General features: G+C 42.6%; 1 protein-coding gene across 1 annotated transcript in view; it reads right to left on the bottom strand.

Moving 5' to 3' along the window:
* The window catches only part of ccdc136b (coiled-coil domain containing 136b), an 84,884-nt gene extending 79,591 nt beyond the window's left edge, over window positions 1–5,293 (bottom strand). Inside the window, exon 1 of the mRNA XM_063072909.1 lies at window positions 5,171–5,293. The gene's annotated coding sequence lies outside the window, so the exon portion shown is untranslated. The remainder of the gene's footprint in view (window positions 1–5,170) is intronic.
* Window positions 5,294–13,355: the final 8,062 nt, after the last annotated feature.

The following is a 13,355-nucleotide window of genomic DNA, read 5'->3' as shown; positions in this document are numbered from 1 at the left end:
ATAATATGATTAAGATTACCCTGAAATTTGAAAAGCAGAAGCTAAAGTCAGATGTATCAGTATTACAGTGGAGTAAAGGAATTACAGAGGCATGAGAGAGGATTTGACCAGAATTGATTGGAAACGAACACTGGCAGGAAGGACAGCAGAACAGCAATGGCTGGAATTTCTGGAAGCAGTTCAGAAGGCACAGGATATATATGTCCCAAATAGGAAGAAATATTCTAAAGAAAAGATGACACAACTGTGGCTAACAAGAGAAGTCAAAGCCAACATAAAAGCCAAAGAGAGGGCATATAATAGAGCTAAGATTAGTGGTAAATTTGATGATTGGGAAGCTTTTAAAAACCAATAGAAGGCAACCAAAAAAGATCATTAACAAGGTAAAGATGGAATATGAAAGTAAGCTAGCCAATGATATGAAAGAAGATACCAACATTTTTTTGGGATACATAAAGTGTAAAAGAGAGGCGAGAGTGGATATCAGACCACTGGAAAACGATGCTGGAGAGGTAGTAGTGGGGGACAATGACATACAATAAGTATTTTGCATCAGTCTTCACAGTGGAAGACACTAGCAATATAGTGGAAGCTCCATGTGTCAAAGGTCATGAAGTGTGCAAAGTTACCATAACTAAAGAGATGGTTCTTGGGAAACTGAAAGGACTAAAGGTAGATAGGTCACCTGGACCAGATGGTGTAAACTCCAGAGTTCTGAAAGAGGTGGCTGAAGAGATTGTGGAGGCATTAGTAATGATCTTTCAAGAATTACTAGATTCTGGAATGGTTCTGGAAGACTGGAAAATTGCAAATGTCATTCCACTCTTCAAGAAGAGAGAGAGGTAGAAGAAAGGAAACTATAGGCCAGTTAGTCTGGCCTCAGTGGTTGGGAAGATGTTGGAGTCCATTAATAAGGATGAGGTCTCAGGGTACTTGGAGGCACATTATAAAATAGGCCATAGTCAGCATGGTTTTCTCAAGGGAAAATCTTGCCTGACAAATCTGTTGGAATACTTTGAAGAAGTAACAAGCAGGATAGACAATGGAGAATTGGCTGATGTTGTGGACTTGGATTTTCAGAAGGCCTCTGACAAGATGCCACATATGAGGCTGTTTAACAAGCTACGAGCCCATGGTATGACAGGAAAGGTTCTGGCATGGGTAAAGCAGTGGCTGATTGGCAGGAGGCAAAGAGTGGGAATAAAGGGAGCCTTTTCTGGTTGGCTGCCGGTGACTCGTGATGTTCCACGGGGGACTGTTTTAGGACTGAATCTTTTTACATTATATGTTAATGATTTGGATAATCGATGGCTTTGTTGCAAAGTTTGCAGATGATAAAAAGATATGTGGAGGGGTGCGTAGTTTTGAGGAAGCAGAGAGGCTACAGAAGGGCTTAGATTAGGAGAATGGGTGAAGAAATGGCAGATGGAATATGGTATTGGGAAGTGTATGCTCATGCACTTTGGTAGAAGAAGTGAAAGGGAGAGAAAATACAAAAAAACTGAGATGCAAAGGGACTTGGGAGTCCTTGTGCAGGATTCCCTAAGGATTAATTTGCAGGTTGAGACTGTGGTGAGGAAGGCAAATGCAATGTTAGCATTCATTTCAAGAGGACTAGAATATAAAAGCAAGGATGTAATGCTGAAATTTTATAAAGAACTGGTGAGACCTCATTTGGAGTATTGAGAACAGGTTTGGGCCCCTGTTCTTAGAAAGGATGTGCTGAAACTGGAGAGGGTTCAAAGGAGGTTCACGAAACTGATACCAGGATTGAATGGCTGGTCATATGCAGAGCATCTTATGGCTCTGGGCCTGTATTCACTAGAATTCAAAAGTACGAGGGGTAACCTCATTGAAACCTATCAAATGGTGAAAGCCTTTGATAGAGTGGACCTGGAGAAGATGTTTACTTTGGTGGGAAAGTCTCAGCCTAGAGGACACAGCCTCAGAATAGAGGGGAGTCCTTTTAGAATGGAGATGAGGAGGAATTTCTTTAGCCAAAGGGTGGTGGATCTGTGGAATTCTTTGCCAGAGGCAGCTGTGAAGGCCAAGTCTTTATATATATTTAAGGCAGAAGTTGATAGATTCTTTATTGGTCAGTGCATTAAGGGAGAAGGCGGAAGATTGGGGCTAGTGGAAAATTGGATCAGTCATGATGAAATGGCAGAGCAGACTCGATGGGCCAAATGGCCTAATTCTGCTCATATCTTATTACTTCAAAAGCGAATACCTGACATTTTCCCATTTCATATTTGCAGATGCCCATTCATTGAGTCTATCTACTTTCCTTTGCAGGCTTTTTAGATCAGTCTTGTGACTTATTAATCCACCTACTTTTATATAATCAGCATATTAGGCTATAGAACTGTCAGTCCCTTTATATAAGTCATGAATATAGATGAGACCCCACCACTGTACAAATTACTGATGGTCTATCAAAAATGACCCTTAAATGATCTGTAAAACCATCCTCCTTATAGTTACCATAAATTCCATATGCTTTAAAGAGTAACACACCTGTCTCCTAAATTTCAGGCAATACAGGCCTAGCCACTCAATCATTAATTAATTTCAATTCATTAATTAAAGCAACAAACTGCAGATGTTGGAAATATGAAACACAAACAATACTGCTGGAAACATTCAGCAGATCAAGCAGCATCTTTCTCTCTCCACATATGCTGCTTGACCTGATGGGCATTTTGAGCATTTTATGTTTTTATTTCTGATAAGTTTATATTTATTTCATTTATTTCATCTCTGGGTTTCTCTTGTTTTTGGAAGTTTTTTTTTTACCTTTTTTGTGAAAACAAACATAAAGTACTTGTTTAATTGCTTTCTCACTCCCCAAATAAATTCTGTAAGGGATCCACCTTTATCCTTGATAGTCTTTTTTTTCCAACATAAGTTTAGAAGCTCTCATATTCTGTTTTTATGGGGTGGGCGGGGGTTGCTGTATTGTACAGTGGTATCTTATCTGGAGTTTACTACGTAATTTTAGAATGACATAATATCGCAAGTGAACACTATGGAATTAAATTCCACTTACGAAAGATACCTATAAATTAGCAATCAATCAACTTGCAGTTTAACCAGCAACTTTGATTCAGAATTTGACATAGAACCAAAATAATTTGCAGGACACTACATATGAGAATGTTAACTCATTCATAAGTGAGGATTTCAAGATAACCAATGTGCAAACATCATAGAAAATCAGATGCAATATGAAGACCTGAGTAGCAACGGCTCTGTGCCATGGAAACCAGCATAGCAACCTGATAAATTATACTGTGTTCTGAGCAGCTATACCGAAACTATATCCAAATTCTGAGCTGCAGTTGCGAAAACTGAGCTAGCACTTGCACATTCCATAATTGTGTGAGCAAGACACAAGAGATGGATCAGAGAGAAAAAGAGAATTAGGCCAAAAGAAAGAATAATGCAGGCTGAAGGGATATTGTGGGCAGAGAAAGTAACTAGAATAGGACTAAATGAGAGAATGGATCGGAGAATTCAAAAATAAGAGAAGTGCAATCACTGATTGGATTCCATTAAGGTTGTTGTACTGGGTGACTACAATTTCCCTAATATAGACTGGGACCTCTATTGTGAAAGAGGTTTAGATTGGGATCAGAATTTGTTAGGTGCATTGAGGAGGGTTTCTTAAATAAAATATGTAGATAGGTGGGGCATACTGGACCTGGTGTTGGGAAATAAGCTTGGCGGGTGACGGATATTCCAGAGGGAGAACAGTTAGGACTACAACTCCTTATGTATTAAAAGAGCTATGGACAAGGATAAGAATGGACCATGCAGGAGAATATTGCATTGAAGCATGCCAATAATGAGAGTATTATGCAGGAACTAGAATGAGTTATATATACAAATCTGCCTGTCCAGGTAGACCCATTGCTTCTGCCTGTTCCTGCCCCACTGAATTTATATCAGCAAACCTAGACTCTGTTTTATCCCCCGTTTCAGACTCTTCCTACCTACATCCATGACACTTCACATGCTCTGGAACTTTTCAATGACTTCAAGTTCCCTGGCCCCAATCATTTCATTTTCACCATGCACATCCAGTCCCTATACACCTTCCAGGCCCCATCAGATGGGCCTTAAAGCTCTCCACTTCTTTCTAGATAATAGACCCAACCTGTGCCCCTTCACCACCATTCTCCTCCGTCTGGCGGAACTGGTCCTCACTCTCAATAATTTCTCCTTCGGCTCCTCCCAAAGGTGTGGCCATGGACACTCACATGGGTCGCAGCTATGCCTGCCTTTTTGCAAGCTATGCTCTAAGCCTACAGCGGTATCACTCCCAACATTTCCTACACTACACCAACAACTGCATTGGTGCTCCTTCCTGCACCCATGCTGAGCTCGCCAACTTCATCAACTTTCCCTCCAGCTTCCACCCTGCCCTCAAATTTACCCGGTCCATTTCCAACACCTCCCTCCCCTTTCTTGATCTCTCTGTCCCTATCTCTGGAGACAGTTTATGTACTGTTATATTTTATAAGCCCATTGATTCCTACAGTTACCTGGGCTATTCCTCTTCCCATCCTGTCACCTGTAAAAATTCCATCTCCTTCTCTCAGTTCCTCCGTCTCCACCACATCTCCTCCCAGGATGAGGCTTTATGTTCCAGAATTAATGAGATATCTTCCTTCTTCAAAGAAAGGGGCTTTTCTTCCTCCACCATCAATGCTACCCTCACCAACATCTCTTCTATTTCGCACACATCTGCTCTCACACCATCCTCTCTCCACTCTATCAGAGATAGGGTTCCTCTTGTCCTCACCTACCACCTCAGTAGCCTCTGCGTACAGCACTTAATTCTCCGTAGTTTCTGCCATCTCCAACAGGATCCTATCATCAAGCACATCTTTCCCTCCTCCCACTTTCTGCTTTCCGTAGGGGAGAAGGGAGGGAGAGAGGGGAGGGGGAGAGGGGTGAGGGAGAGGGGGGATGGAAGTGGGGAGGGAAGAGGGAGTGAGTGAGAGTGAGAGAGAGAGAGCAAGAGAGACAGAAAGAGCGAGAGAGAGAGAGCACCAGTTCACTATAAACTGAGAATTTAGCCAAATTAAAATGAGAAATAATTTTTAAAATAAAAGAAATACAGGCTAATAGATTCAAGTTCAATCAAGCTCAGTCATATTCTTACCAACAAAAGTTGCCACTAATCTCCTTGGAGAAAGGTCTTCACAGACAGGTCCTCTCAAGCTGGTATTTGACATTTGATTAGAAATTATTGTCAGTCTGGCTTTCTGGTCTTCTTCCTGTGCTGTCTGAAATAACTACACCTAGTGCAAAGAGCTGGATATTTTCTGATTGTGCGTGATCATTGTGTACGTTTATTTGTTGCTCTCAGTAGGTGTCCTAATGTCGGGGTCTCTGTGGGAGTTAATATATCTAACCTTCAGAGTCTGGTTAATAAAGGGATCGTTAAGCAGGATGTTAATACTTATTTTCAAAAGGCATTGATCATTCACTTACACACTATTAATTCTGTTGACTACAAAAATCTTCTGTGTTAATTACCCAGAGCTTAACTAGGTTCCAGCGGCTGGGTTCTTCATTTTTACTTTCGAAAACTCTATCTGTCTGTTTCTCCAGCCATACAGGGCTGTCTTGGATTGCTACAACACAGTGAGAATGACCGGAGAAAGAAGGGCAGTGGGTTTGTTTTGGGAATGATACAGAACCTCTAGAAAAGAGAAGAACTGGCAAATACAGGAGAGTACTAGGGAATAAGATTATTTTGGGATTATCACAGGGCCATAGCGAGTGAACACAATCTCGACTGATCCAGGAAAGTGCTAGAAAAATATGAGTTATTTGTTTCAGTTGAAAATCACAATTGGTATTCTCATTTTCTTTAGACTCTGAATGTAGTGTTGAACCATTATTACAGTATGTTCATGTGGTTCTACTGAATTTAAAGTCGGACAGCTTAACAACATTTAAGGATATATCCCAGTAATTATAACCATGCAGTACAGTGTGATGAGGCATTTTAATTACATGCTCCACACTGAAATTCTAAACATACACAGTTTCTGTCCAGTGCTGTGCTGTATTTTCATCAGTGTGATCCCGGTCACTCTAATTTCCAGCAGCAAAGGAATCCACAATTACATGTACAAACCTGGGTACCATGGGGACATTTACAAAATAATTTGTGCTTGAGATAGCACAAGCAATTACTTGTGGTGAGTAAGCGCAAGATTCAAAAAGTGAGAAGGGCCTATGGGTACTTTCAGTGGAGCATGAAATGGTTGGGGTTATTATGCACTTGGCAACGTCAATAAAAAGGAAACAACACAAAAGATCCGGCAGATGCTGGAAATCCAGAGCAACGCACACAAAATGCAGCAGGTCAGGCAGCATCTATGGAAATGAATAAACAGTCGACGTTTCGGGGCGAGACCCATCATCAGGACTGGAAAGGAAGGGGGAAGATGCCGGAATAAGTAAGGGGGTGGGGGGGGGAAGGAAGGGGAACAAGCTAGAAGGTGACAGGTGAAGCCAAGTGGGTGGGGGGAGTGAGATGAAGTAAAAAGCTGGAAAGTGATAAATGGAAAAGGCAAAGGACTGGACAAGAAGGAATCTGATAGGAGGGGAGAGTGGATCATGGGAGAAGGGAATGGAGGAGGGGTACCAAGGGAGGTAATAGGCAGGTGAGAAGCGGTAAGAGGTCAGTGTAGGGAAATGAAGAAGAGGGAAGGGGGAACCATAGAAACCATAGAACCATAGAAACTACAGCACAGAAACAGGCCCTTTGGCCCTTCTTGGCTGTGCCGAACCATTTTCTGCCTAGTCCCACTGACCTGCACACGGACCATATTCCTCCATACACCTCCCATCCACGTATCTGTCCAATTTATTCTTAAATGTTAAAAAAGAACCCGCATTTACCACCTCGTCTGGCAGCTCATTCCATACTCCCACCACTCTGTGTGTGAAAAAGCCCCCACTAATGTTCTCTTTAAACTTTTCTCCCCTCACCCTTAACCCATGTCCTCTGTTTTTTTTCTCCCCTTGCCTCAGTGGAAAAAGCCTACTTGCATTCACTCTATCTATACCCATCATAATTTTATATACCTCTATCAAATGTCCCCTCATTCTTCTACGCTCCAGGGAATAAAGTCCTAACCTATTCAACCTTTCTCTGTAACTGAGTTTCTCAAGTCCCGGCAACATCCTTGTAAACCTTCTCTGCACTCTTTCAACCTTATTTATATCCTTCCTGTAATTTGGTGACCAAAACTGAACACAATACTCCAGATTCGGCCTCACCAATGCCTTATACAACCTCATCATAACATTCCAGCTCTTATACTCAACATTTCGATTAATAAAGGCCAATGTACCAAAAGCTCTCTTTACGACCCTATCTACCTGTGACGCCACTTTTAGGGAATTTTGTATCTGTAGGGAAGTGGAAAAAATATTGTAAGTTGGAGAAATCAATGTTCATGTCATGAGGTTGGAGGTTACCTAAATGGAATATGAAGTGTTGCTCCTCAAACCTTAGAGTGGCCTCATTGTGTCAGAGGAAAGTGTAGCAATTCTGCCACTTGCAGAGTTCAGAGACAGGAGGGAGATTAGTGGGGAGGGATGAATGGTCATGGGAATCAAGGAAGGAGTGATTTCAGCAGAAAGTGGAGAGTGGGGGTGGGGTTATAGATGTGTTTAATGGTCCATTTGAAGATGGCAGAAACTGCAGAGAATGGTGTGTTGAATGTGGAGGCTAATGAGGTGGTAGCTGAGAACAAGAGAAACTCATCCCTGTTAAAGCGGCAGGAAGATGGGGTAAGTACGAATATCCAGGAAACGGAGGAGATGCAGGTGACAGCAAGGGTAGCGTCAATGGTAGAGGAAGGGAAACCCCATTCTTTGAAGGAGGAGGACATCTCTAGTGTCCGGGAAAGGAAAGCCTCATTCTAGGAACAGATGTAGTGGAGACAAACGAACTGAGAAAAAAGGAATGCCATTTTTACAGGAGACAGAGTGGCAAGAGGTACTGTATAGCCAAGATAGCCGTAGAAATCAGTGGGTTTATAAAAGATATCAGTGGTCAGTTTGTCTCCAGTGATGGACGAAGAGATCAAGAAAAGGGAGAGAGGCGTTAGAAATGGACCAAGTAAATTTAAGGGCAGGGTGGAATTTGGAAGCAAAGTTGGAAGCAAAACATTGACAAGCTCAGCATGGGTGCAAGAACAGCACCAATGCAGTCGTCAAGTACCACAGAAAGAGTTGGGGAGAATTACCAGGAATGGCTAGGATCTTGGACTGCTCCGTGTAGCCAATGAATAGGCAGGTATAGCTGGGGCCCATGCAGGTGCCAATGTCTGTACCTTGAATTTGTAGAAAGTGGGAGGATCTGAAAGAGAAATTGTTGAGGCAAGGACCAGTTCTGCCAGATGGCAGAGGATGGTGGTAGAGGGGAACTGGTTGGGTCTGTTGTCAAGAAAGAAGCAAAGAGCTTTAAGGCTTTCTTGACGGGGGAGCAGAAGTGTATAGGAACTGGACATCTATGGTGAAAATGAGGGGATCAGGATAAGGGAATTGTACGTTGTTGAGGATATCAAGAGCATGTGAAGCATCGTGGATGTAGATGGGAAGGAAATGAATCAAGGGGAATAAAATGGAGTTTAGCAGGGCAGGAGCAGGCAGAAACAATAGGCCTACCCAGACAGTTAGGTTTGTGAATATTGGGACAGAGGTAGAAACAAGCAGGGTAAGGGAACTATAAGATTGGTGGACATCATTACCTACAAAAGGTAGTGGATTTAGCCCAGTACATCATGGGTAAAGCCCTTCCAACCATAGAGCACATCTACAGGAAACGCTGTCATATGAAAGCAGTATCCATCTTCAGAGATTTCTACCACCCAGGCCATGCTTTTTTCTCACTGCTGCCATTAGGTAGAAGGTAGCAAAGCCTCAGGACTCACACCAACAGGTTCAAGAACAGTTACTACCCCTTAACCATCAGGCTCTTAGACAAAAGGGGATAACTACACTCACTTGCCCATCCATTGAGATGTTCCCATAACCAATGATCTCACTTTAAGGATTCTTTATTTTGTTATTCCATGTTCTAGTTATTTATTGCTATCTATTTATATTTGTATTTGCACAGTATGTTGTCTTTTGTGCTCTAGTTGATCTTTCACTGATCCTGTTATAGTTACTATTCCATAGATTTACTGAGTATGCCCGCAGGAAAATGAATCTCAAGGCTCTATATGCTGTCATTTATGTACTTTGATAATAAAATTTACTTTAAACTTTTGACTTTGTAATGAGAGAGCTCCAGAGTTGATGAGGTTGGTGATGGCGTCAGAGACAATGTCCTGATGATCCTGAGTAGAGTCCTTTTCAAGGGTAAGTAAAAGGTGTCTGAGAGTTGTTGCCTGCCCCCCAGCAAGATAGAAGTTATATAGAGGTTATGTAATCAAGAGAAAGAAGTTTGGTTTCAGCGGTCATTGTTGGAATGGGCCAGCGTTAGAGTGGGGAGCTAAGGCTTAAGTTCAAGAGGCTTCAAGTAGACATAGAGGCTAAAGTAGTTCCCTTCTCTCATTCTTATTGCACAGCTGGAGCGGTGGGAATGACAGTCATAAGAGTCGAGCATAAGAAATGCACGAGAACACTTAAGAGGGAAATCAGGAAGGCTAAAAGGCAGCACCAAGGAGAATCCTTAAGAGAAAAAGGATAGCAAGGGACAAAATTGCTCCACTTGACGATGTGTGGTCATCTATGCATGGAGCTGAAAGAGATTGGGTAGATCTAAAACGGATTTTTTTGCAATTGTATTTACACAGGATATGGACACAGAGACTGTAGAACTGAGGTAAAACAATAGTGAAATTATGGACCAAATTACAGAAGAGCAGTTGCTTGCTGTCTTGAGGCAAATTAGTGTAGATAAGTCCGCAGGGCCTAATAAGGTGTTCCCTCACACCTTGTAGGAGGCTAGTGCACAAATTGCAGGGGACTGACAAAGGATTTTTTATTTTATCTATTTTATTTCATTTAGAGATACAGTGCAAGTCAGGCCATTCTAGCCCAATGAGCTACACTGCTCAGTAACCCACCTATTTAACCTATTGAGAAGCAGGACCTCAAAGGTAATAATCTCAGGATTACTGCCTGTGCCACGCAACAGTGAGTATAGGAATAGAGTGAGGTGGAAGATAAATGCGTGGCTGAGGGATTGGAGCGGGGCAAGGATTCAGATTTCTAGATCATTGGGACCTCTTTTGGGGCAAGTGTACCCTATACAAAAAGGATTGGTTGCACTTGAATCCGAGGGGGACCAATATCCTGGCAGGGAGGTTTGCGAAGGCTATTGGGAAGAGTTTAAACTAGAATTGCTGGAGGTGGGAACCGAACTGAAGGGATGGAGGAAGGGGTGGTTGGCTCACAAATAGAGAAAGCTTGGAGACAGTGCGAGAGGGAGGATAAGCAGGTGATAGAGAATGGATACGCTCAGACCGATGGTTTCAGATGTGTCTATTTTAATGCAAGAAGCATTATGATCAAAGCGGATGAGCTTAGGGTGTGGATCAGTACTTGGAGCTATGATGTTGTGGCCATTACAGAGACTTGGATGAGAAGGCCTTGGTGAGCAGGATTAAGGAAAGCCCAAGGCATTCTACAAGTATGTGAAGAGCAAGAGGATAAGATATGAGAGAATAGGACCAATCAAGTGTGATAGTGGAAAAGTATGTATGGAACTGGAGGAGATAGCAGAGATACTTAATGAATACTTTGCTTCAGTATTCACTATGCAAAAGGATCTTGGCGATTGTAGGGATGACTTACAGCAGATTGAAAAGCTTGAGCATATAGATATTAAGAAAGAGGATGTGCTGGAGCTTTTGGAAAGCATCAAGTTGGATGAAGATGTACCCCATGCTACTGTAGGAGGGGAGGGAGGAGATTGCTGAGCCTCTGGCAATGACTTTTGCATCATCAATGGGGATGGGAGAGGTTTCGGAGGATTGGAGGGTTGTGGATGTTGTTCCCTTATTCAAGAAAGGGAGTAGAGATAGCCCAGGAAATCATAGACCAGTGAGTTTTGCTTCAGTGGTTGGTAGGTTGGTGGAAAAGATCCTGAGAGGCAGGATTTATGAACATTTGGAGAGGTACAATATGATTAGGAATAGTCAGCAAGGCTTTGTCAAGGGCAGGTCATGCCTTACGAGCCTGACTGACTTTTTTTGAGGATGTGACTAAGCACATTGAAGGTACAGCAGTAGATGTAGTGTATAATGGATATCAGAAAGGCATTTGATAAGGTATCCCATGCAAGGCTTATTGAGAAAGTAAGGAGGCATGGAATTCAAGGTGACTTCGCTTTGTGGATCTAGAATTGGCTTGCACACAGAAGGCAAAGGGAGTGGTCATAGACGGGTCATATTCTGCATGGAGATCAGTGACCAGTGGTGTGCCTCAGTGATCTATTCTGGGACCTCATCTCTTTGTGATTTTTATAAATGACCTGGATGAGGAGGTGGAGGGTATGGGTTAGTAAATTTGCTGATGACACAAAGGTTGGGGGTGTTGTGGATAGTGTGGAGGGCTGTCAGAGGTTACAGCGGGACATTGATAGGATGCAAAACTGGGCTAAGAAGTGGCAGGTGGAGTTCAACCCAGATAAGTGTGAGGTGGTTCATTTTGGTAGGTCAAATATGATGGCAGAATATAGTATTAATAGTAAGACTCTTGGCAGTGTGGAGGATCAGGGGGATTTTGGGGTCAGAGTCCATAGGACACTCAAAGCAGCTGCACAGGTTGACTCTGTGGTTAAGAAGGCATACGATGCATTGGCCTTCATCAACCGCGGGACTGAGTTTAAGAGCCGAGAGGTAATGTTACTGCTATATAGGACTCTGGTCAGACACCACATGGAGCACCTGTGCTGAGTTCTGGTCACCTCACTACAGGAAGGATGTGGAATCTATAGAAAGGGTGTAGAGGAGATTTACAAGGATGTTGCCTAAATTGGGGAGCATGCCTTATGAGAATAGGTTGAGTGAACTTGGCCTTTTCTCCTTGGAGCAAAGGAGGATGAGAGGTACCTGATAAGATGATGACAGGCACTGATCGTGTGGATAGTCAGAGGCTTTTTCCCAGGGCTGAAATGGCAAACACGAGAGGGCACAGTTTTAAGGTGCTTGGAAGGAGCTATAGAGTAGATGTCAGGGGTAAGTTTTTTACACAGAGAGTGGTGAGTGCATGGAATGGGCTCCCAGTGACGGTGGTAGAGCAGGATAAGATAGGGTATTTTGAAAGACTCCTGGATAAGTACATGGAGCTTAATAAAATAGAGGGCTATGGATAACCCTAGGTAATTTCTAAAGTAAGTACATGTTCGGCACAGCATTGTGAGCTGAAGATGTATTGTGCTGTAGATTTTCTATGTTTCTATGTTAACCCTACCCTAATCATAGGACAATTGACAGTGACCAATTAACCTACTAATTAGTACATCTTTGCACTTTGGGAGGAAATCAGAGCACCCAGAGGAAATACACACGTTCACAGGGAGGACATACAAACTCCTTACAGAGGGTGCTGGAATTGAACACTGAACTCCAACACCCCGAGATGTAATAGCAGCACACTAACCGCTAATTCCGGATGACTGAAGGATAGCTAATGTTGATCCATTGTTCAAGAAAGGCTTAAAGAATTAGCCCAATGTCAGACATGGGTACATTGTTGGACGGTATTCTGAGGGACAGGATATAAGTATTTGGATAGACAGGACCTGATTAAGGATAGTCAATATGGCTTTGTGCATGAAAAGTCATGTCTAACCACCCTTATAGAGTTTTTTGAGGATGTTATCAGGAAAATTGATGAGGGAAAGGCAGTAAATGTTGAGTAAATGGATTTTAGCAAGGCCTTTGACAAAGTCCCACATGGGAGGCTGGTTCCAAAGATTCAATCGCTTGACATTCAGGATGAAGTAGTAAATTGGATTAAACATTGGTTTAGTGAGAGAAGCCAGAGTGATAGTATATGGTTGCCTCTCTGACTGGAGGCCCCTGACTAATGATGTGCCAAAGGGATCGGTGCTGGATCTGTTGTTTATCGTCAATATCAACAATTTAAATGCTAATGTTGTACACTGGATCACCAAGTTTGCAGATAGTACCAAGATAGTGGATAGTAAGGAAGATTATCGAAGCTTGCAGCAGGATCAGGACCAGCTGGAAAAATGGGTTTTAAAATGACAGATGGAATTTAATGCAGACAAGTGTGAGGTGTTGCACCTTGGGAGGACAAACCAGGGTAGGACGACAGGGTAGTGCACTGAGGAATGCGGTAGA

The sequence above is a fragment of the Mobula hypostoma genome, chromosome 20, assembly GCF_963921235.1.
Source record: "Mobula hypostoma chromosome 20, sMobHyp1.1, whole genome shotgun sequence".
Taxonomy (NCBI): domain Eukaryota; kingdom Metazoa; phylum Chordata; class Chondrichthyes; order Myliobatiformes; family Myliobatidae; genus Mobula; species Mobula hypostoma.
The sequence above is the reverse complement of the archived record's forward strand: the minus strand, read 5'-3'. Positions and strand labels throughout refer to the sequence as shown.